Source organism: Phyllostomus discolor, chromosome 3, assembly GCF_004126475.2.
Source record: "Phyllostomus discolor isolate MPI-MPIP mPhyDis1 chromosome 3, mPhyDis1.pri.v3, whole genome shotgun sequence".
Lineage (NCBI taxonomy): Eukaryota > Metazoa > Chordata > Mammalia > Chiroptera > Phyllostomidae > Phyllostomus > Phyllostomus discolor.
In genome coordinates this window covers 200,772,248-200,796,512 of record NC_040905.2, presented here as the reverse complement: position 1 = coordinate 200,796,512, position 24,265 = coordinate 200,772,248, and the positions used below count along the sequence as shown (strand labels likewise).

The 24,265-nt window shown below is 47.5% G+C and overlaps 1 protein-coding gene and 1 long non-coding RNA gene across 4 annotated transcripts in view; one reads left to right on the top strand and one right to left on the bottom strand.

Annotated features, from left to right (window-relative positions):
• Positions 1–24,265, top strand: part of ASTN2 (astrotactin 2) — an 821,613-nt gene that overhangs the window by 65,251 nt on the left and 732,097 nt on the right. The window lies entirely within an intron of this gene.
• Positions 15,322–16,761, bottom strand: LOC118499787. Its single transcript, XR_004902322.1, has 2 exons — positions 15,460–16,761; positions 15,322–15,422 (listed from the first exon to the last, which is right to left on the bottom strand). It is a non-coding gene; the product is annotated as an uncharacterized LOC118499787 (long non-coding RNA).

Below are 24,265 nucleotides of genomic sequence, written 5' to 3'. Positions count from 1 at the left end.
TAAACCAGACTTTTTCAAGCTCTGGTCCAGAATAAGTGTAGAAAAATGGCTATCCAAACCCAAACAAACGTCTATACAGACACATTAGAGATTCATACTGTAAATCAGCATTTGAAGTGACTAGACTCTGAGCAGCTTTACAGTCAATAGACCCATTTTTCTTTCCTTATTTGAACATTTCCCAAATTTATCTGACCGTAGAATATCCCATTTCCTATTAATGTCTTATGAATACAGGGTTCCTTGGAATGCATGTTCAGAAAAATGCCTGTTGCTAACACTGCCCAGCACCTCCTGGATCATGTCTATGCACACGGAGAGTGGGGAATTGAAATAACAGTCTGTACAGTTTTAAGGGAGATACAGCCAATACTTTGTTTTTGTCCTCAGTTGTCTTGCTTCTTTAGCTAGAGTAGTAAATTTTAGGTCATGATACCTGGGAAGTTGCCTTTGGCCAAGTTGCTTTGTCCTCTCCACCCTGGCAGCTGGGTTAGCCTGAGCTTCAGGCCCAGGCTGAGCAGGCCTCCCCAGTTACCTACCTACTTACTTACTTCTAAATCGATTACACTCCTCTCTGACTTTAAGCTCAGTGTTGTGTTGGTTGAAAACATTAAAAATAATGAGAATGTAAATAAGTTAACTGCAATCTTTTGATCTGGTAATAGACTCTCTGATTTGCATTTTTTGTTGTCCCGGATTCCAGCTAAGCAGCATGGCAGGGCTCTGGAATCTAAATTAATATGCCCTTTTAGTCTTCAGGAAGCTGGACAAATAACACCCAGGTCCCTGGGCCTTCGCTGCCCTTTAGCACATGTGCCCTTGTCATCTGGTGCTGAGGGCTCTGCTCCAGAGGTGTGAAGTCGGGTGCACCTTTTGCTCCCTTTTAGCAATTCACAGCTGCTTCTCTGCTCTCGAGAGTCTACTTCTTGGTGTGGTATAGCCACTGTCTTCTCACTTTTTATTTATGGCCTGTTTTTTTTTTTTTTGTCTCTAGAAACACATCTGTAGTTGTGTATAAAGGACAGAGAGTTGAGTGTAATGGAAAAAGGGAAGTACACTAGATGAAGCGGAAGACCCTACTAACTAGCTGTGTGATTCTGAAGGGCATTGTTAACCCCTCTGAGCCATGGTCTTCTCTTTTGTACAAGGGGAGCTGGTGATAGGCTGCACACACAGGGTTGTTGTGATAGTGTAAGGAGTGCCCAGCATACAGTGTGCACAGTGCAGAGCTTACTTTGAATGACGGGGACAACCTCCCAGGGTGTTGGTGAGAGCGAATGAGATAGTGAACTGGGAAGTGCGTCTCTGTGGGAGCCATTTATGTGGGAGCTATCATTATAATGTATTTATTTAGTAATTTCTAAAGTGTCTCACTCAACAAACACACCTCTCCATGAAGCCTCTTAGCCACCATAGAGAGTGCTTCCCCACGGTCAGCCCCTTTAATGACTGGGGAGAAATGTTGCATGTGCCTCTTCTCTGTGACCTCACCTCCATTATATTTTCAACAGTGTTCCACTCCAAAGCTCCCTCCTTGGATGTCCTTGGGTACCAGATATGCCAGGTCATTCTGCCCCAGATAACACCCACCACTGAAACAGTAAGATACCCTTCAAGTTGGAGGTTGGTGGTAAATGAATAAGTTCTGACCAATTTAATGATAACTGGCTGCATCTTTGACTCTGATCAGTTACCTTGCATTTGATTTTCCCCAAGAGTCAAAGGGATTATGCATGTATTGAGCGCAGATTTTTTTGGTCAGCATTATGTTCATTTCTTCACATGTGCTCCCATATACTCCTCATAACAGACTTAAACATGTAGGTGTTAGTGTCCTCGTTTTACAGACAATGAAAGTTAAGTTCAGAGAAATTAGGTAAATTGATCCAGGTCGGCAGTTGCAGGATTTGAACCCAAATCTGTGTAATTTCAGTACTCAGGTACTATGCACATCGCTTTCAGAAAATAGTGGTGGCTCTGGGCAGATTCATTCACACCACTGGTAGGAGAAGATGGCAGAGAAAATCTAGGGAACCTATCTTACTCTTTCATATAAGGTGGTAGAGTAGTTTTTCTTCCAAAGCTAATTGCTTATTTCTGTTTAATGATGTATCAGTAAACCTAACTTCTGTTCTTGGCTTGGCCAGTGTCTCTGTTCACAAAATGAAAGAATTGGGCAACCCTTGCTGCATGAAGATAATATAATTCTAGAGAATGAGTGTAGGGGGGAGCATGTTAGGGCTTGGTTTGTTGGTTGGTTAGACAAATATTGTCTAAATAGGTGGTCAAGTTCAACACTTAGTAGGAGGTACAAATTTGAGCTCTACTTGAAAACTAAGAAATGCTGTATTGGTCATACTGCATTTTCTATTTGCTATGCCTTTCCTTGATTTGATATCTGCAAATCCTTTGAAAAGTCACCCAAACTCTAGTGGAATAGCTTATTGCACTGGAAAAAGAATTAGTACACACGGTACTAATGATACCTTGACTATGATACCTGTAGGCCATGCAGCATGGGACAGATTTCATAATGACCCTGAAATCCACAGGGGAAATGGGAATATGAAAGTAAAAGAGAAGAGGGCAAAAATTACGGAATTGTGGAGAGAGTTATTCTCCCATTGCATCTTGTTCATTTCCTCTATGACACTTACCACCGATTGTAACCATGCATGGATTTTGGCTTTGTTTTAATTTGGGGGAAAGGACAGACTGTCTGGGTTTGAAAACCTAGCTCTGTCATTTCCCAGCTGTGTGACCTCAGGCAAGTTCATAGTCACAATTTCTTCATCTATCATCCGTGGATTTTGCAAGGTACATGGAGAGCTCTCAAAAAGCAGCTGTGGTTTTGATTCATATTTGCTCCCCCCCCTCAGCCTCCTCAGGGTTGTAAATCCATAAGGGTAAGGATGTCATCTATTTTCCACTGAACATCCAGGACCTAGTACACATATTAGGTACTCAACATATATTGTTTGCATGGATAAGAGAATGAATGTAAAAAATAATAAAGAAAAACAAACAGAAAACAGTGAGTGGCTATGAAGAACAAGCTTTTCAGCCTCAAGGAATCGGCGGACAACCAGCTGGGCTCTAGGCGGTCACCCTCTGCAGAGAGCACAGATCCCAGAAAAAACAATGGGCTGGCCTCTTCGTTTCTGATGGACCCTCAAGGGTAGCCCTGGCTGTTTTAGGATCCTGGGTCTCTTCATGGAGCCACAGTCTGCCCCTTCCCCAGACGGAAAACCATACCCCTCAGTCTTGTGCAGGCTGCCTATGTCAGCGGTGCTATCCACATCCCGGAGGAAAAACAAACAAACAAAAAAACACAACTAAGTTATGTTTGGATGAAAAATGCATGGGGCCCTTAGGAAAAGTGGGTGACGGGAGGGCCGTGCTCGCATTAGTATTGCACGCAATGCCTCCACCAGGCGGTTTCCCTTCCCTGCCCTCCTCCTGCCTCGCCCTTTTCATTACTCTCAGGTCTAGAGTTGAAACCCAGGTTTATTCTTTCCTCTTTCCTTGGCTTGAGGCTCAGGGATGAAGACATGAAAACAAAATAAATCAATGAGGAGTTGGGGGGAATTGTGTCAAGGAAACAGAGCTTCCTAGTCAAGGAGATAGGCTGTCTGTGATTCCGGGTTGCTCCATGGAGCGTGTGAGCACGGGTTGTGTGTGCACACACAAATTAACACCGCCAACCCTGGATGCTGCTGTCTTCCGGAACGTAGACATCTTCCCCAAATGTTTGCAGCCCTGAGGGTCAACACAACCCTTCGCCGCCTGGGATTCCCAAGGTCCTGGGGATGAGGGAGGCTGGGCAGGGGAGGGTCTCTGGGGTTCTGGGCTTGTTTTGGCTTCGAGTCTCTCCACACTGCCTGTGTTTTTTTTTTCATCAGCCTTGGTGCATGGCGTCTTACTCCCAACCTGCCTGCAGGATGCATTTCCATGTATGGGGGGCCTTGAAGTCTTAGCAGTGCTTTGGTGTAGGGTTTAATTTTCTCCTCTTATGTTACTTTTGGGGATGAATTTTTTCTTCATATGTTTGTGTGTGTGGCTGTGAGATTTAGCTAGCTGCTTTTATCAGTCATGCTATTATGCTGGGGATCTCTTTCTTCTTTCTCTCCCTCTCTCTGTTTTTCTCTCTACTAGAACTGGTGGGCCCATCCTGGGAGTTGCTTTTCCTGCTTCCAGATTTTTGGGAGTAACATCTAAGAGGAAGACACTCTGGGTGATATTTTCTGAGTAGTTCCAGCTCTTCATTTTTTCTCCTTCCCTCTTCTATTCTATTCCTACTTTCTCTGGTCTACACTGCCTCCTTTGAGCTCTTCTTTCTAATTTTTTTCTGTGTATTCTTCATTCACTCATTCATTCATTCATTCATGGAATGCGGGGATTAAGCCAGATGCGGGAGGGGTATAAAAATGCAGAAAGCACTAGCTCAGCCTTTAAGAAAGTCACATTCTAAGAGGAAAGATAAAATTGGTCTAGAACTAACTAACTAATGCTGGGTAGGATGGGCTTAGGAGGAAGGCAGTGAGCAGGAGAGTGGACAGCATAGGCTACAGGTGGCAACCATAGGGTCAGTGGGCCGAATCCAGCCCTCCACCTTGTTATATCCGGCCCGGCACCTTGTTTCTACCTGGCAGCAGTGCCAAGCTCTTGCTTAACTGTTAAGGAGTAGTTACATTGAAACAGTCCTAAAATTACCTTTGGTTTTTTTTTTTTTGTTTTTTGAAGGCAACAGTGAGGCTGATGTGGCCCCCGTTGAAAATGAGTTTGACACCCCTGGTCTAGGCTGTTGAGAGCTGGGATCCCCACACCATATGTGTGGGTGGGGCTGGGGTGCTCTCTCCTCCCCTTGCTAGCTATGCGATCTTGGGCAACTTACTTAACTTCGCATCTCAGCATTCCCATCTATAAACAGGGGTGAAAATAACAGGATGTAGTTCATAGGGTGTTTGTGAGGATGCAATGATGCTCTTCATGTACAGCACGATGCCTGAGCCTCGGTTAGTGCTGCACAAACATTATCTATTGTTACACTTTTCAATGCCATCCTGCCAGTTCAGCTAATCATTGCTGTGAGTCTCTCCCAGGGAGCAGCAACCTCAGGCACTCGGGTGATCTGAGAGAGCTTCTTGGATGAGTTATTTTCAAACTGATTCTTAAGGATGAGTAGGCTGTGTACCAGTGAACTTGGGGTGAGAGCTGAGTGTAGTTCTAACAAAGGGAACGGATGAGCAAAGTGACAGAGGGGCCCTGGAGATTTCACTTTATGTCTGTAGAGTTTAAAAACCTTCCCTGGGTGAATTATCAGGTGTACCCGCCTGCATCCTTAAAGTTTGCACTAGGACTGTGAATAGGAACAACAGTGTGGTAGGCTGAATAACGCTTCTCCTCCCTCCAGATAGCCACATCCTACCTAATCCGTGGAATTTGTGAATGTTACCTTATATGGAAGAAAGGTCTTTGCAGAGGCAATTAAGTTAATGGTTTTGAGATGGGGAGATTATCCTGTATTATCCAGGTGGGCCCCCAGAGAAAGCAGGAGCCTTTAGCAAAGAGGGAGGCAGGAGATTTGACTTTAGACAGAAGGGAAGAAGGCAGTAAGCATGATCACAGAGGCAGAGTCTGGAGTGCTGTGGCCATAAATCAAGGAATACGAGTAACCACCGGTTATGGACTGGAAGAGGCAAGGAACAGATTCTCCCATTGAACCGCCAGAGTGAGCGTGGGTCTCCTGACACCCTCGTTTTCGCCCTGTGAGACTGGTGTGGACTTTTTTGGCCTCCAGAAATGTGAGAGGTGCACTTTCTGTTGGTTTAGGCCACAGAGTCTGTGGTACTTTGTTACAGCAGCCAGAGGAGACAAATACACATAATAACAACAACTGTGTGTGTGTCCAGCCCAGCCCAGCCCAGCCCAGGCGTAGCCCCTCAGTAGATGTGCTGTCCATAGGTGGGGATGAAATGATAGTGGACAGGACTGCGATTGGTTGCCTCCTGTGTCTTGAAGCCTTGCCTCTCCTGTGCTCCGCCTGCCTTGTTTTTTCTGCGGGAAGGTTGAAAGAGCACCCATGCTCTGTAGCCATGGTGACCAGAAGCCAGCTTTGGATGCTAGAATCAGGAGAGATTGTCCAACCAGCCGAGCTCATGAAATTCCCATGCCCCTTCTCTTCTATGGTCTCACAGTATGTCCTTAGACTGGACCTCAACGCCATTGAGCCTGTGGTTTTCTCACAGTGTCCCCCGACTCTCTGGGGCTCTCCAGAGGAGATACTATTAAAGGTGGGCAGGGACACAGGTGTAACGGGTTCTTGGCCGTGTGCCCAGTTCGTACTCACTCTCATGCGTCTGTCATGCGTTTGTTATGCGTCTTCTAATTCTCCATAAAGCCGTGCTTAAAGAAAGGATCCTGTTCTGAAAACACAGTTTGGAAAGTTCTAAATGACACAGTCAAGTTCACCCCACTCACTCTGACACTCAGGAAACAGGGACCCAGCTGGGGGAAACAGATGACCAAATGTTCTTAGTAAGTGAGTAGCGGCACTAGGAGTTCAAATGGAGGTCTCTGGGCCCAGGCTGTGGCTCAGTTGGTTGGAGCGTCGTCCTGTACACCCAAAGGTTGCAGGTTTGGTTCCCGGTCAGGGTGTGTGGTGGAGGCAGTCAATGGACATTTCTCCCTCACATCAATGTTTTCCTCTCTCATCCCCATCTCCTTCTTTCCCCCTCTCTCTCCTTTCCTCTCTCTAAAATGTATAAACATATTTTTTTTAAATTTTAAAAAGCAAAGAAAGGAAAATGGAGGTCTCTGGGCTCCTCCTCTGGCACTGAACGCCCAGCTCCACGCTAACACACAGGGAAGGGGGTTGGGAGGTAGGGCTCACTCTGGGAAGCTCTGCCTCACTGATAACTAGCCTTTCCCAAGTCCTGTTCACTTCCCACAGGCTTCTCACCATCCTCGCCACATTAACTCGAATTATCCCACCAAGCACGTACCGTTTTTGTTTCATTTTTCACCTGCTAAAACTGGTCAGGGCTAAGTGACTGGCCAACAGTCAGGCAAGCTAGACATGGCAGAGTTGGGGATTCCAACTCCTGACCATCTGGCCCTTTAGCTTCAATGTGCTTTCATCGCAGAAGCCCACGGTCAGAGTCACAGAATGCAAATGACTCTGTGGGTGTGGACCAGGCAGGGACCTGCATTCTGTTCACAACAATTAGGGAATAGCTGTGTTCTGCTTTGTAGTGTATGACAGGAAATGGGGATGCACAGTATTATCGCTTCATCCATGGGGAGAGGTGATAGTTGACCTGGTCCCCACCCAGCCAAGCATAAGAAAACAGCCATGGTGCCCTGACCGGGGTGGCTCCCTTGGTTGAGCACCATCCCACAGAGGGAAAGGTTGCCAGTTCGATTCCTGGATATATGCCTGGGTTGCTGGCCAGTCCCCGGTTGGGGCCAATCGATATTTCTCTCACACATTGATGTTTCTCTGCCTCCCTTCCTCCCTCCCTTTCCCTCTATCTAAAAATAAATAAATCAAATCTTTATTTAAACAATTATAAAAAAGAAAATAGCCATGGCAATCGCTGCAGACTTGGGTCCGACTTCCGTTTGAGTCAAACAGCTCATGTATTCTTGTTTCCCTAAATGAAGGATGCACTCAAGCAATTGAAAACAACTGTGGGACAATCTTGTTCCATTACGTCTAATGGAACCGAGTGTTCGTGGCACACAGTGTGTGCCGATAGTTTGCAGAAACAAGGTGAGATTTCCCATTACTCTGAGGATGGATGAGACGTAAAATGAACTCAGAGACTTCTCACTTTGTCACAATAGAGCTAGTGAGTCACATGAGAAGATTTGGGGGAACACAATGCAGTTTTGGTTTCTGCTTTGCAGCCTCCTGTATACCCTATGCCTTCTTTTCCATGCAGTTTTCTTTTCGCTAACAAATCGGGTGGCAAGAGGTCCATATAATAAGGCCCTCGTAAAAGAATTCATCCTGCTGTTTAAGGAAATGTCACTGCTGTTTGCAGTACCAGGACCACACTCTGAATGTGGCTTCATGGTTTTTTTTCCTGACTGTTTTCTACTTTACCGTCATTGTTGTTTTTCTTTCTTTTTCTTCCTCTTCTTGTTTTCTTAACCTCTTGCTCCCGAAGAACAGGGAAGTCTCTGCCGCTGGCGTGGAGGCTGTGTCTGCCTCTATCTCTCGCCATCTGTCTGTGTCTCTTGTGTGTAAAAATGTTTTGGCAGATCGTTCCTGTCTCCGTGAATAAAGTGCCCATGACAGAGCGAAAAGCAGCGACCAGAAAAGAAACTATTTGATTCATGAACATCGACTCTCTCTGGGGCCCATTTCTACCTGGGCTGTTTCCTTCTTTCTTTCTGCCCTCACTTTTATTAAGTTGTTTTCTCCTTGGAGCATGACAGGAGATTTCCTTGCTCAAGGACTTTAAGAGGCACAAAATGTCCCATCTCATACAATGCGAGAGCTATAGTAGTTCCCAGAGAGCATCCGAGCCCCTCTCTCTTTCCACTCCAACTTTAATAAAGGATGATCTTGGGTCTCTAGAGAAGCCAGCATCATCACGCGGGGCCTCCTCCTGGTTGTCAAAGGCACCAGGCTGTGTAAAGGCCCTGTGGGGTTATCTAACTGGGGTCCCGCCTGGCTATGTTGCTGATGGGCAGTCTGAGCTCCGGAGGGATGAAGGTCACGTTGTAATGGCCGCCCAAGGTCACACATAATAGTGTGCTGAGCTGGGCCTTGCTTTCACTTTCCACCTCATCACATAGACATAAAGGGATGAGTATGTCTTGTAAAAACAGTAGCATGCCTTTTATGGCAGTTTACAGTTTAGATTAAGAGCTTCCCCGCCTGTGAACTCATTTGACCAGGGTGCCAGTGATTCTGTGGCATCTGTGACAGATGAAGACTTCCATTCATGTCTCCTGGTCACAGAGATCAGAAGGGAGGAGAGCTGTCCAAGGTAACACAACAAGGAAGGGGCCAAACCGGACTCCTGCTCTGTGGGCTGGGACCCTCTGCTTCCGCTGCTGATGTTCAGCTTCAGCCCCCACACAGGGCTTACCCTGGCAGAGACTGGCCACTGTGGGACAATGAACTGACTCTTTAGAGGGCAAGGGAGACTTCTTCAGGGTATACAGGCATGTCTCCTTCTGCAGCCGCTCTTCCTGCGCACACAGGCCCATGGCCGTACCCCCCACTCTTTCCATGTCACTTTCTCTTGCCATGCAGGGGTGTTGGCGAGGGCGGTTGGCATGATGTCTGGGAGAATTGTCATTTATACTTACCAACCAGGGAACAAAGCACAAGGATTCTTCTCTGGGCTTTGCACCTCAGTAAACACCACCAGCTTGGGTCTTCTCTCTCTTTAAAAAGAGATAATTTTTGGTCATAGACACTATTTCCAGACGTAACAGATCAGTGCATTAAAAAGCCATAAATATTTGATCAGCAGTTGGTCCTCAGAGAGGGTCCTGCCAGAAGAGCTGAGTGTGGGGGGGTTGTTGTGTCCCTCTCCACCTTTCTCCTTTCACCCTCCTCCCCCACTCACCCCAAACATTTGGATAGTCTATTTACTAATGAACTCAGTATTAATGTATTCATTTTTCTCCGTTAGTGTCAGATTTCATTAGGAAACAGGGGAGGCCTGACATTAATTGTATGAAAAATGGGTCTCAGGGAAGCTCTTGGTTCTTCTTAACAGAGAAAGAGTTTCCCCAGAAAAAAAGAAAAGCATGTTGTTTCTCCGCTGGTCAGATGACACTGGGGATGTGGTAGCAACAGATCGTGTGTGTGTGTGTGTGTGTGTGTGTGTGTGTGTGTGATCTCAGTGGACCCCTCGGAGTGGGAGACAGTTACCTTGCCTCGCCTGCCTGGGTGATACATAGATCCCACGTATCCTTTGGATCTCCGCGCCGACGTCATATGGCGTGGTGGAAAGAGCCCTCAGTGTGGAATTGGACTCATTTAAAATCTTTCCTGACCCTTAAAATTCTGTGATGTGGAACAAAATCAGTTCCTTTCTGCGAACCTCACTTTCCTCATTGGCAAAAATGAGAAATCGAATATTGTACCTTCTATCTGTGTCATCAAGAGGAAAATTACGTGTCTTGGAGTTAGATGTCCAGACTGAATTTATAAACTGTTGCACCACCAGAAAGTTGCTGTCCCTCTCTCATCCTCAACACCCTCATTTGAAAAATGGGGGCACTGCTTTTAGTTCAGGGGTTGTTACTGAAATTGAGTGAAGGCCCTGGCTGGGCAGCTCAGTGGGTTAGAGTGTCGTCCCAATATGCCATGGTTGTGAGTTCACTCTCCATTCAGGGCGTATACAAGAGTCAACCAATGAATGCATAAACAAGTGGGACAACCAATCTCTCTCGGAATCAATAAATACAATTTTTTTTTAAAAAGGAAATTGAATGGAATAATTCTTGCAAACCCAATCGTGTGCCAGGCAAGATCGTGCACATGGTCTTGGGCAACGTATGGTACAGGATAAAGAAATGAAAATGACCTCTCTTTTTGTTGCTCTTTGTTTGAACTCCTCAAAAAACATTAGGATGGGCCTAAGGTGCAGGAATTTTGATCTCTGGAACCCAGAAGTCAAGGTTGTTTCCCTGCTACTAAATAATTATAACTCCCTGACTAAACCTTCGAACTTATGGCTGCCTTCCCCCCAGGGGCCTCTGTGGGTGCATCCGCGCAATGGGGACTACCCATTTCACGGTAATTGGTCACGTCCAACAGAAGCACCGTGGGGATATGTTGATTTCTTGGATCCCTCACATTAAATGTGATTTGCACAGATGTATTTTTAAAACCTATTTTCATTAATTCAATGTTAGCATTATTTATTCCTGCTCATGTGTTTGTTTATTTATATTGCTCCTCTTCCCCAAAATAATGTTTGATGGCTTATTTATTCATGCACACTATGACAGCTAACAGCATCAGAGCTAAGGGGAGAAACAGAAGGTTCCTATTTTGAGGTATGTATCTCATGGTGTTTTGCATTTCTCTTTAGATTCACCCTTTGTGACTAAAGCATGCAGTTGTGGGAGAGTGATGCGTCATGGCCCCTCTCAGGGCACAGACACCATGGGCCTGGAGCTCCTGAGTAGAGAACAAAGGGGCGGGAGACCATCTGAGAAGGGGGAAGAGTAACGGGGTAGGAGTGTTACTGCCAAAGAATCAAGCATCCTAGATGAGGTAGGGAATATTGTGGGAGGCCTAGGCTGGCTGCAACCAGATAGGCAGTGAGTTTGTGGGAGTTGGTATGATGCTTTCAAAGCACTCAGCACACACCAGGCACCGAGTAAATATGAGGTATTGTTATTACTTACTGGGGTCTGGGGACTGAGATGGATTTCCCCCTACGATAGGAGGGTACAGGGACTGTGGCAAGCTTTCTCCAGTCCCTGTGGGGAAGCAGAGAAGCAGGGCCTGTCTGCCTAGGTTCCAGGCCCCCGAAGCCCTGACTTCCCCTTTTCACCTCTTGAAGAACTTTATTTAAGTCTTTTGAGCTCTCCCCAGCTGAGTGTCAAGGAAACAAAGAGCAAATTAATCTAGGCAGGAGGGGGTGGAGGTTAATTTGTGTAAAAGATGAGTGACAGCTTACAAATGGATTATTCCCCATGCAGTCTCTCGGGAGCTCTGTGTACGCATACACATGCACATGCACACCCATGCCACACTCACAGACCATGTATGAACCTTCTTCCAACTCATGCCAAACCCCAGCATGTCCTATCTGAGCCGTTGGTTCATGGACAGACCTAGAAAAGAGCAGAATGAGAAGATTTCTGTGTGCCTGGCGGTCTTTTTTTTCTTCTTTCCAGACCTCCTGCCTCTTTAGGCTGCCTATACTGGCTGCCAATTTATTTAACAGAGCTGTCGTGTGTTGTTAATATTGTCAGGATTTATGGGCATCACTAAATGTGTGCCTAGAGTAATTTTTTTTCCTTTTCTTTCTTTTCCGTTTCTGTCCAGAGAGCAGCATGGAGGGGTGAGCAATGAGATTTCAACTCTGGGTGCAGGTAGACACGGGTTCAAGCCTTAATGCCAACACTGCCATGCTGTGTGATATTGGGCGAGTCCATTTTTTTCTATTGCTCTGAGTTCTCCATTTGTGTTATCAGATGGGTGATTTTTATGATGATTGAGTTAAACGGTTCCTCGTTCCATAAAGAACAAGACTTGAGAAAGTCCATTTGGTTTTTTGAGCCTCAATTTTCCTATCAACAAAGCATACATGGGGATGGAGTTAAAGGACTCTTACAAGTCTAATTTAATACGGAGGTTAATGAAATGGCCTTCCTACAACCCGGGTGCACAGCCAGCTCTTGGCAATCAGTGTCAGTGGAGACCCCGATCATTCCAAACCCAGGATTTCTGTGTTCCAAGAAAATCTGTACCTATCCGAGGGCTGTAACTTTAGATTGACCTTCCTAACATGGGGGTGTCTATATTGTGTTCAGGCTCAGCACTTCCCAAACACAGGAGCGTGAGGTGGAGAAGACAATTCAGAAAATTGTAGCAATTCTGGAGGTCACCATCCTCTTACTTTTCTTTCAACATATGAGTGCCTACTGTTCCAGGCACCATTCCTGATCCTAGGAAGCCAGAAAGATCCAGTCACATACCTATGGCAGAGAAAGAAACACAATACACAAGCAAATGAATGCATATACACTGACATTTAAGATAGCAGGAAGGGCTGTGTATGAAGAACATAGAACAGGGTGATGTGGTAGAGTGCCCGGGGTGTGCCGGGTGGGGGGTGCTGTGTTCGAAAGTGTCATCAGGAAACCTGTGCCAGGAAGTGGCGCTCGAGCAGAGACTAGAAACATGAGAAGAATGAGCCCTAGGCAGGTCTGGGGAAAAAACATTCCAAGGAGAGACGGTGGTGAATGGACAGCCACCACGGTTGGGGCACGCTTGGTGTGTGAAAGAAATTGAGCAAGAAGGCCCCTGTGGCTGGAGCTGGGGGAGGAAAGGGAGTCAGCGGGGAGCAGAATGATGGGAGGCAAAGACGAAGATGGGACCAGCTTTGTTCGTCATCATCGTGCTCCCCTGTGTCAAAGGAAGCCCTGACACGCACGTCTCACAGCATCCCTGCACTATCCCCCGGGTGAACGTTGTTGTCCCCAGGCTGCACATGAAGGGAAGTCCCAAAGAAGCAAATATGTGGCAGCCCCAACCTGGAAGCAGGTCTCCCTACCTCCAAGTGCAGTCTCTCCACCAAACCACGCTGCCCCCGCAGTCAAGGGCATTGAGGAAGGACTACTTCCTCATCCTCTCCCGTCCCTTTCCTCCCTGGGAAGAGGAGCAGCCCGACAGGAAGGGACTGTCAGGGGCAAGCGACAGCAAACTATGTCCCCCCACCACCAATTTTATTGGAACACAGCCATACCCCCTTTTCACATAGCGTCTATGGCTGCTGTCCCACCTCAGTGGCCAAGTTACTGCTAAAGAGACCACATGGCCTGCAAAGCCCAGATTATTTACCAACTAGTCCTTTGCAGAAAAGTTCGCTGGCCTCTGGTTTGGAGCATGAATCGGTGAACAGAACCAAGTTCTCCAGCCTAGCCTGGAGGAACGTGTGATGTGGAGAGGGAGGAAGACTGGCTCCCTGACCAGCACTAGTATTAACTTACTCTAAGGCAGGGGTGTCAGACTCATGTTCACCGGGGGCCACATCAGCCTCGAGGTTGCCTTCCAAGGGCTGGATGTAATTTTAGGGCTGTGTACATGTAACTGCTCCTTCACAGTGAAGGGAGAGCTTGGCGCTGCTGCCGGGTAGAAACAAGGCGCCAGGCCAGATGAAACAAGGTCGGCCCACGGGCCTTGTGTTTGCCACCTGTGCTCTAAGGAGTTCTTTTCTTCTCTTCTTCTCCCTTGTATTTTCCATCCTTTTCCTTTCCTAAGTTATCTTATGTTTAAATGTGAAGGTTGGATAAGATTGGTATCTTTTGAACTATCTTAGCAGTATTTTTGATTACAGTCTTATATGGAAGCCCAGTATCTAAAATAGAATTTTAAAATTGCTCTAATTGACTTGGGGTGTTGAACACACACTACAGTATACAGATGATATATGACAGAATTGTATACCTGAAACCTATATAATTTTTAACCAATGTCACCCCACTAAGTTCAACAAATAAAAATTAAAAATATGAACTAATTGAACCTCCCTAGCTCCCTGCAGTGGCCCCTGGGTACCTTCATGGGCATCTTTAGGGTGTGGCACTTTGAAGGCAGCTTGAAAACCATGAGGTCACATCATCTGAGGGTCTGCCCCAGCTCTCACATTCCCTGTTTATAAGGAACACAGGTGGGTAGCTCATATATGGAGACACTGAGAAAATCAGGTTTCTTCTATGTAAATTAATCTTTTCTTTGGAAAGAGAACACCTTATTTTTCCTCTCTGGCTCTCAGTGTCCTCATTTATGAAATGAGCACAGCCGTCTTCACCTCCCAGAACGGCCTGAGGATTCAGTGAGGTGTGCATGCCAGGACCAGGTGATGAGGCGGAATAAACAGGAGTGGGGAGCCTCCTAGACCTGGGTTCAGGCAACAAGTTTGTGTTAAAAAACAAACAGCTTTATTGAGATATCATTCACATACTGTATCATTCACCCATTCAGAGTGTGTAAGTCAATGGATTTTAGTGTGTTCACAGATATGGGCAGAATATCACTGGTCAGTCTTAGAACATTTCATCACCTGAAAAGGAAACTCTATACCCTTCCACGGATACCTCCCTAAGCAACCACTAATCCACTGTCTGGACATTTCATGTAAATGAAGTCACATAGTATGTGGTCTTTTGTGACTGGCTTCTTTCACTTAGCATAATGTTTTGAAGTTTTATTCATGTTGTAGCCTGTGTCAGTACTTAATTCCTTTTGTTAAAAAGATTTTATTTCTTTATTTTTAGAGAGGGAAGGGAGGGAGAAAGAGAGAGAGAGAGAGAGAGAGAGAGAAAGGGAGAGACACATCAGTGTGTGGTTGCTGGGGGCCGTGGCCTGCAACCCAGGCATGTGCCCTGACTGGGAATTGAACCTGCGACACTTTGGTTCGCAGCCCACGCTCAATCCACTGAGCTACACCAGACAGGGCAGTACTTAATTCCTTTTTAAGACCATTTAATATTCCACCGTATGGTAGCCTATTGACTATTGTAAGCAAGGCTGTTATAACCACTTGTGTATAAGTTTGTGTGTAGGCAGGCATCAAGCCTTGGGCAAGTAACTTAGGCTCTCGGAACATTTTCTCCCCATCTGTTAAATAGGCTGAGCCTATATATTAATACTTGTGGGCTTACTGTGAGGGTTATGTGCTAAGGGGACATGTGCTAAAACATCTAGCATACAGCTCGGCACGTTTACCATATATCACCTGAAAAGGAAACTCTAGGATGTGGAATATATATCTGATAAGTAGTCGTTTGCTGTTATTATGAGACAAGGCAGGCTCTCAAAGAGCCACAAAAGGGTTCCTCTCTTCTCTTCTTCCCCTTTTGCATTAAATTTTGAGGCTTCTTGGTGGCAGAGAGCTGCTCCCCCATAATGGGCCTTGTATTTTCCAGCTTTTGAGGTTCTGTTTCCGACAGAAGCCGAGGAGCCTGCCCAGTGAAGTCTGAAAGGAAATTAGCATCTTCGAATATGTGTGAAAACTAAATGGAGCATGAATGGAGGGCTGTTAAGGAGAGAGGAACTAGGAAGGCGGTGGAAAGATGATAATTTCTTTTTGCTTCCCAACTTTAAAAGGGTAGAGAGACCCTAAGTGGTATTTTTTTTTCAGCAAAACCCAGACATTTAATTCACAGACCTAGGTCCCCCCTTATTTCTTTGACAGGCTTTTGGTTCAATGTTCAAAAGTTCAAATGGGGAAGGCAGTTAATAATGTGCACCCATAATAGGCCGTGTGCTGAGCGTACACTATTCATTAGTCATGTGTTCTTTATCAAACATTTACCGTGTGTAAATTAATTTTTGCTTGTGTGGCTAGATAGATAGGCCAGGGAACGAGCAGACACAGCTTTTCCTCCATGAGGCGCAGCTTATCTCCTTTAATCCTCAGAGCCCCATTTAATGGGTAAGGATGCTAAGGCTCAGTAAGTTTAAGCCCGTCTAGTAAGTGGTAGAACTCTATTGGACTTCCTGTCTGCCTCCAAAGCCCTTGTTCTTTCTGTGAACCCACACTGTTTGGGGGTAAACAAGACATAGGAAATGTGATTCCTGTATCAAGACACCTTTAGCCTCCACTGTGTAACTCCTTCGCCCTGTGTTAGTATTGATCCAGCTCTGAGTGACAGGGAATCCAGCATTCCAGTGGCTTGCGCAAGAGAGATGCTTGTTTCCGTCATTGGTGTTCCACGCCGTGGGACACAGTGTCGGGGGCCTGGGGTTCTTTTAGCTTGTGGCTCTGTTGTGCATGTCTGTTGTGTGTGGCGTGCATCCCCCAATTCCCCTCGTAGACCAATATGCCTGTCCCAGCAAAACCTGTCGTGTCTGAGTTCTAGCCTGTGAAGGAGAAACGTGTAGGAGAAGGTATGTCCCGTCGCTTCAGGAATTTTCCACAAGTTAAGCTAAGTTTCACTTACATCCCGTTAGCCAGGACTCAGGTTTGTAGTCACAGCTGGCTTCAAGGGACGGTAGACACTGCCCGGCTAAACTTAGGGGGTCCTATTACTGCTGAAGGGGAAGCCGGTGTTTTTGTGGGGTGGGGAGGGGTGGGGCCTGAGCCCTCTATGCTGTGCTGTCCTTCTCTCTCTACTTGTATTCAAGGAGGCTGACACAGAAGGGGATAGGTTGTGAGGAGTGGGCAGAGAAAAGGTTATTTGGGCTGGAGGCAGGGTCTTGCACCTAAGGTCAAGCTGAAGTGTTGAAGTCAGGACAGGGGGAACGTGAGCCCTTGGTTCCTTTCATGCCTGGAGTCCAAGGATTCATGCCTCCCTCTCTTCCCTTCTGTTCTCTGCATTGGAATCACTGACCAATCCTCAGGAAGTCCTCCAGGAACCAACCTAGAAGGTTGTGGAGCGGGACTCAGGGTGAAAAGCTCCATGCTGTGTTTCCATTCGTCCCTGACATGTGGCTAAGCACCCTGTCTCTGTGTCTTGACTGGACTCATTTCTCACCATGCCATTTGGGTCTGCTGAAGCCTTACACAGAGTATGTCAAATGGTCAGGAGTTCTCTACCACCTTTAGGTCTCAGAATCTCTCCCTCTTGGGACCTGGCTGGAGTGACCTCATGGGAAAGTGTAAAGGGAACAGCTAGGTTTGCTTGGGTAGGCTCTCCTTCAGGGACACGGCAGCCCCATCAGCTTATTTCCCTGATAATGTGGGAGCTGTAGGTACGGAGAAGTGAGTCCCCAAATGGGCGCACAGTGATGAAGAGCAAAGACTGTGGTGTCCCAAAGACCTGAGCTTGAGGCTGTGCTCTACCAGTTACTGGCGACTTTGTTGGAATTCCTTAATGCCTCCGAGTCCCCGTTTCTTCGCTTGGAAATAGGAATGGTAACAGTTCATACCTTGTAGGGCAGCTTGAGGATGAAAAGTGGTAATGCATTAGAGGTGCCAGGCACAGGCTCCTAGGACAGTTTATGCTTAAAATGGTTGTCATGTCCATTATTATTTTAGTGTGGAGCCCAATTCCTGGGACACCGTAAACAATGAATGGTAGCTGTTATCATGACAAGCTCCTGGCTTTTCTGGGCCCTGCATTTATGACCCCAGCAGCAGCTGAGCAGGCCACTTGATATGGCATCTTCAGAGCTAGCGCCTTTTGCCATGTGGTCTTGGAGAAGGAAGTGAAAGTATGGATACCGCCTCTCTTTTCACCTGCTCACCAGGCTTCCCCTCCTGTGTCTCTTAGTTGATTAAAAACAGCAGGGTGTCTTCTCCCCTTTGCTACTGGTTCTCCTTCTTTCTGCCTTCCTTCAAAACTCAATTTTAATTCATCCTAAGGTGACAGGGACCTTGAACGCATGTTAAAAAGTAAGGAGCTGGAGAACAGTGAGTTGGACAAATGAACTGCTTCGTCTGGAGAAGGCAGGGCAGCTGCCTCTCGCTGAGAGCCATGACAGTGGCTTGGTCTGCCTGCTATTTTTTATGTGTCTGCAGTTCTTTAAGGGCAGTCAGCTCAAATACCTCTTCTTCCTGGAAGTCTTACTAGCCCTCCTGTAGAAAGAAGGTCACCTACCCCTGATCCTCCAGCTGGAAGTCACCCGTTTCTGCTCTTCTGGGTATAGGTCACCTTTCTCTGTCCCCCCTGCCAATGGTCACCCTCTCCTGGCCCTTCAGTGAGAGATGAAGCTCCCATGACCCTCTTACCAGAGGTCACCTGTCTCTGCTCCTACAGCAGGAGGTCACTGTTCCCTTCTCTGAACTGCAGGTTAGACCCCACCTATAGAGGCTGGACTTCTTGGGATGTGACCCAACCTTTCAATTTACCTTCCTTTCCCTTTTAGTCTCCAAGGTCATCCACTCTTCTGAGACTGCTGTTCCTTCCCCTGTGTGGTAAGGATTTGCCCTCAGTTCCTTCATGAAGCAACTTGTTTAGCTCCATCACTTTGTGCCTTTCTAGCTGGGTCAACCTCCAGACACATGATGAGTGGCTGGACAAAGGCACCAAGTCCCAGCCCTGAACCAGCCTTAGCCTCCGTGACCCTTCAGCCCTTTTCTGTGTCCATTCCCCTGGAGTGAAAAATGAGGCTCTTAGCAGTCTCTGCTGTACATGGGGTTCGAGGGAGTGAAAGATTAATTAACAGCCATCAGGAAAGCACTTTTCCCCCATGTATACCTAGATAACCCAGCAATTATAATGTGTACGTGATGGGAAACAGCAATGGCCATTTAGCTTGAGGTGTTTCCAATGGCAGGTCAAGGTAGAAAGGTGATTTCAGAAGTTTGCATACATATTTCCAGCTTCATGGCTCTGAGGAGCCCCAAAGGGTCCCAAATCTGGCTTTCCTCCCCTTCTTCTTTTTGACATTATTTTTCATCCTCAGAGACTCTGCATATTCTGTACTATCTGCCTTTACCCCAATCTACCCCATTTTATTGTGCTTTCAATTTCATGTATGTCCTTAGGGACACACAACTGGCCCAAGCTCCCCGATTTTGCAGATGTGACCCCCAGCCCAGGGAAGGGAATTGTTCAGGGTTATGTAACAATTACAAAGACTCAAGACAAACCCAGAAGATTGATCCCAGAACCTGAGATCTTTAATCCCACCATGCGTCTTCTCTGTCGTCCGTGCTTCTGAGCTCTGCTGGAGTTACTCAAGCTCAGCCTTCCAGCTTTGATCCTGTTCACTTAGGTGGAGCACGCAGGTACTGAGCAGTTAGTGTATGTGAGGCTCTGTGCTTGGCTCTGAAATGACTGAAACCCTGCTCTCAAAGGGTGCTTGGTACATACTAAGGGTGCAACCAGTGTTTTGAATGACTGCATTCTTCATCACTGCATCCCCAGCACCAAGCACAGTGCCTGGAACATGGTCCTTGCTCAACAGAGTTTTACTGCAGGAGGACGAGTGAGCTCTTAGCAACCTCCCAAGGGGCTCCTGCGGTTCTCTGTATACTCCCAGGTGAAACTTCCCTAAACACAGCACTGATAGCTCTACCACTTCTGTTCCTTGCTTGCAAACTTTTAGCAGCTGCCCTTTTCCTAATGAACATATATGTACTTCTTTGCTTGGCATACGCAGCCTTGTCAGACGGGGGCTCAGCTTTCCTCCCCTCACGGCTACATCCTTGAATATATACTGTAGCTAAAATGACCTGCATTTCCCAGCTACATCCCAGGGTGAGGCTTAGATGTTCCCACTGTCTGGAATGCATGCCCCCACTAGGTCCCAAATGTTCTAACCCTTCGCATCCTTGAGGGTTTAACTTCTATCCACCGCCCCTATCCACTAGTAGAATGTTTATTTTTGTACTCCTTCTTAAGTGTCATCCTGCCTTTGAGGACCTTCTTGTCACCACCACGTCACTACTTTTCTTTGGCGCAGCCCAGGTACCTGAGGATACTCTTGGCACTGGCAGCACTTTCTCACCCTTTACTCTAGTGGCTTGAAGGGCCGGGATTGTGCCCATATCCCCAGTTCCAACCTCCTAGTTCAGAAGTGGGTGCTCCAAGACGGTCTTACAGGAGTGAAGCGATACACAGTCAGTCCCTTCTGCATGAAGTCTTTCGTCTGCCCTCCCTCCCTCCCCGACAGCCACCACTAGGAGTGATCTGTTCATTTCTCACTGCGGAGTTTTCTTTGTGCAGTTTGACCCTTCCACCTGCACCCGTCGGCACCATTTACATGCCTGTTTTGGTCCTGTGATCTGTGATCAGCTTCCAGGGTTTAGTGTTGTAAAGGGGGGAGGGCGGGCAGCAAAAGTTTGTTCGAATCTTGGCTGCACCATCGACTTGCTCTGGGACCTTGGACAAGGCCGCCTTTAACCGCGAGCACGGTTTGGTTTCCGCGTCTGGAAAGGAGGAACTGGACTAAAATTAGCGATCGCACGCCGGCTGCCCACAGGCTACAGCTGGCACGCAGATATCATTTTGCTTGGCTTGTAAAATAGTTTGTTTTTAAAAAAAAGTGGAGAGGCTTCCAAAATGAAAAAAAAATTGAGAAATTTCACACAGCAGCTGGATTTCCAGCTTCTCGGGGAAAAATGAGAAAAGCTGCCAAAACTGGGCTTCCTTCCTGCCTGGCGCTGTGCTGCTGGGGCTGCGGGGTTGTCTCCTCCCAAACCGGGGTGAGCTCCCTGCCTCTCCCTCCCACAGCTCCCGAAGGCCCAGGGTCACTTGTCATTCATCATCATGCACATCCTGCCGATCTTTCTTCTCTCCATTCTACCCCATTCATGTAACTGCCTGCCTGCTGTCTGTCCTTAGGCTTTGAGGTTGGAACCCCTGACTTAGGGGATCGTCAAGGTCCGTTTCAGCTCTGAAATGTGCAGTTCCGTCCCGTTCGCCCACTCAATTTCTCTCACACCCCTTTTATTTTCTCCATCTCTGAAAAAAGTCCCTAACTCCTGCTTGGTCGTTTGTCAGAGAAGGGGCGGTGGGGAAGTGGCATTATCTTGACAGTGGAACATTTTCCCTTGCTGTAATCCCTCCGTGTCCATCCTAATTGCTTCCTTATCGGTCTGCATGAGGACCTACAGCAGGAAATTAGTAGGGGAATTGATGAGACAGTCGTCATCCTTGAGGAGTCTGGTGGTAACAGGAGACAGGGACAGGAGACTCCGGATCCGGGAAGGAGAGGGGGTTCTGGGCCCGTGGGCCCAGTTCCTCAGTCACATGGTCAGTCTAGGTGGGCCCAGCTCAGACTCAGGGCTGCCTGGGCTGGCTGCTGTCATGAACGTCAGAGAGGGTGCCTGGAGAGCTCATGGTGATGGGGGAGGTAGGGGGAAGGCTTTGCTGTCTGTGTTTGGTTTGGGGGCTAGAAGGTGGGAGGTGAGCCCCGCACCGCGACCCCGGGGGGGGCCTCATGTGGATCATCTGCAATAGTCTTGTGCTGTCTGGACCTGCAGGAGTCTGGCCTGTCATCAGCCTCTCCCACAGGGAGCAGGGCCAAGAATCTACACTTCAGATGGCGTCTCTTGTCTGCCTGTTTCATTATTAAATAAGTTACATGGATGATGCCACAGTCTCGCCCACCAGCTGCTCCAGCAGCATCTCACTCCTGTCTTCCCAAGTTTACTGTCCCCGAAACGCACCATGCATTGTCTTAGACACACTGTTTCGGAGAACACCCAGCCCATTCCTGCCTGTCCTATAGGGTCGCCCAGGATAAGTCTTGCCTTTATAGTAAGTTTCCTTCAACCCCCTCCTCCCCACGGCCTGTAGGCCCTTTCTCCTTTTGGAGGCAGAGAGCCAGCCTATGTGTGCCCCGTGTCTTCTCTTCTTTTTCTGTTTACTTATTTATTTTTTGAGAGAGGGGAAGGGAGGTTGAGAAAGAGAGAGAGAGAAACATGGATATGAGAGAGAAACGTTGATTGTCTGCAGGTACTTCAACCAGGGACCAAACCCACAACCCAGGCATTTGCCCTAACTGGGAATTGAACTGGTGACCTTTCACTCTGTGGGATGACGCCCAACCCACTGAGCCATACCAGTCGGGAGTCCCGGTGTTTTTTAAAGCTGCTTACATTTCTGCAGTGGTTCCACTTGGATATCAGGAGAAGTTCCAAATCCAGAGCGTGGTCTGCGTGGCCTGGCATGAGCCAGCCCAGCCTGCCTGCCTCTCCAGGCTTGTTGCTTGCTACGGCCTGCCCCTGCTTCCCCAAACCCATGCACCAGCCAGGCGGAGTTTTTCCTCCCAGTTTTTTAAGGATCCAGAGTCAGCATTTCTTCCTGGATGTTCACATCTGCTCACTCTGGATGGAACGCTTTGTTTGTCCTCCCCTTGGAAACTACTTACTCTGTAGCTCTCGGTCCAGGTGCCATGCCTTCCTGTGAGCCTGCATGACCGTGGCTGGGTGGCTCTTTTCCTTTGGCTCCCAGGAGCCCTGCACTGTGCTCACCCCATCAAGTCCTTTTTGCTATGGCCTTGGGCACCCAATGGGCTGATTGGTACGTGTTTCTCCCCCGTTAGAAGGGCACATGGTCATGGCTGTCTTATTTCTCACTGTGTCTCCCAAGTCTAGCATGGGCATACAGCCCACTGTTAGGCACTTTGTTGATTGATTACGTGAATTGATTTAAGTATAAGTAGAGTCAACTCGGTTTTACCCTGCGTCTTTATTTCTTCATCTACCAAGTGTGTGTGTGTCATAATGTCTACTGCCTACAACAAGGACAAAAAAGTAAAAATGTACGTGAAGTAAGATCAACAGCATACCTGCTACATGCTTCCATCCAAGGGAAATAATTAATATTCAGATGAGAGTCAGTCCTGGGTATATTTCACACTGGAAGCATGCTGACTTCTAACACTGACCGTTTCTTTGTGGTCACGGAATCCTCCCGCGGCCTCTCACAACCTCTCTGAGTGAATCCAACGCTGGTGATTTAGAATGAAAGCAGGAGGTGATATTGAATTCTGCAGAGTTGGGGGCTGGCGTGGACCATATCACTCACGGCATTTGGGGGTCCTAAGGTTGGCAGTCATGTAACATTTTGGGAGCTGAGATCCATGTTCCCCAAAGAGACTCTGTGTGGGACAAGCTACAGCCAACACATCGATTCCAGACGTTGAGTGGAAACGGGGAGGACTACATGGTGGTGGTGGTGGTGGTGGTGGTGGTCTGCCTGAAGGAAGGTCTGAATTGATTGCCTGAGGTGTCGGTTTATACTTGAGAATGTGGCTTCAGGGGTCAAAGGTGGGGCAAACAGACTGTGGCCCATCAGTTCAATGCAGCTGACTTTCAAAGCAAAAAAGAAATTGCTCTTTTCATGGTATTCGTGTGTGCATGCGCACGCGCACATAAAAATGGCACGCTCTGTGTCTGCACCAGACCCGTTATGAAAATGGATGAACTTCAGCCCTCAGGAGTGTCAATCTATCATCATGGCTAAAACTAAATTAAAAAAAAGTCTGCAGAGAGGAGGAATTGGAACACCTTAGTATTTTTTTTAACCTTTATTAAATTCTGGTCTTGACTCTAGGAGAAGGAGGGAAAAATATCATTGTTTCTATTCCAGCCCCCGAAGGTCCCCATTACTGGGTAGGTTGAAGGAGTATAATAACACCGCCAGAGACGAGAAAGTGTGTTGAAAATGCCCACAGTCTTTAATTTAGGCTCGTGCTGCTGCAGGGAGAAGCTGGGCTGCTGGGCCGGAGCCCACCTGTGCCTGTGCTGGAGGCTGGGCACACACATCATCACCACCCACACCTACCGGCCTGCTGCTCCACTGCCCAGACTCCACGTGTTGGGCCCTGGTGAGAGGAAGGCCTGGGTGGTCTCAGGACCCAGGACCCAAGGGCCGAAGGCCGAGGGCTCTGCAGTTGGGCTACTTGCAGGAGCCAGGCAGCAGAGCATGCAAGTGGAAAGACAGAAGGTCAGACTGGCAGCATGAGAGCCTTACCGGCTGAAGTTCCCGTCTCGTTGTGTCATCTGTAGCCTGTGAGACACTGGATGAGTTCTCTCTGCCTTTCAGGGAGTTAATTACTCTCTAGAAACACGTGGTAAGGATAGCCTATGACGCAGCAACGACATCTATGTGAGAGTGGGCTGAGATAGGAGGCATGATGGGCCTGGCATGTAGTCAT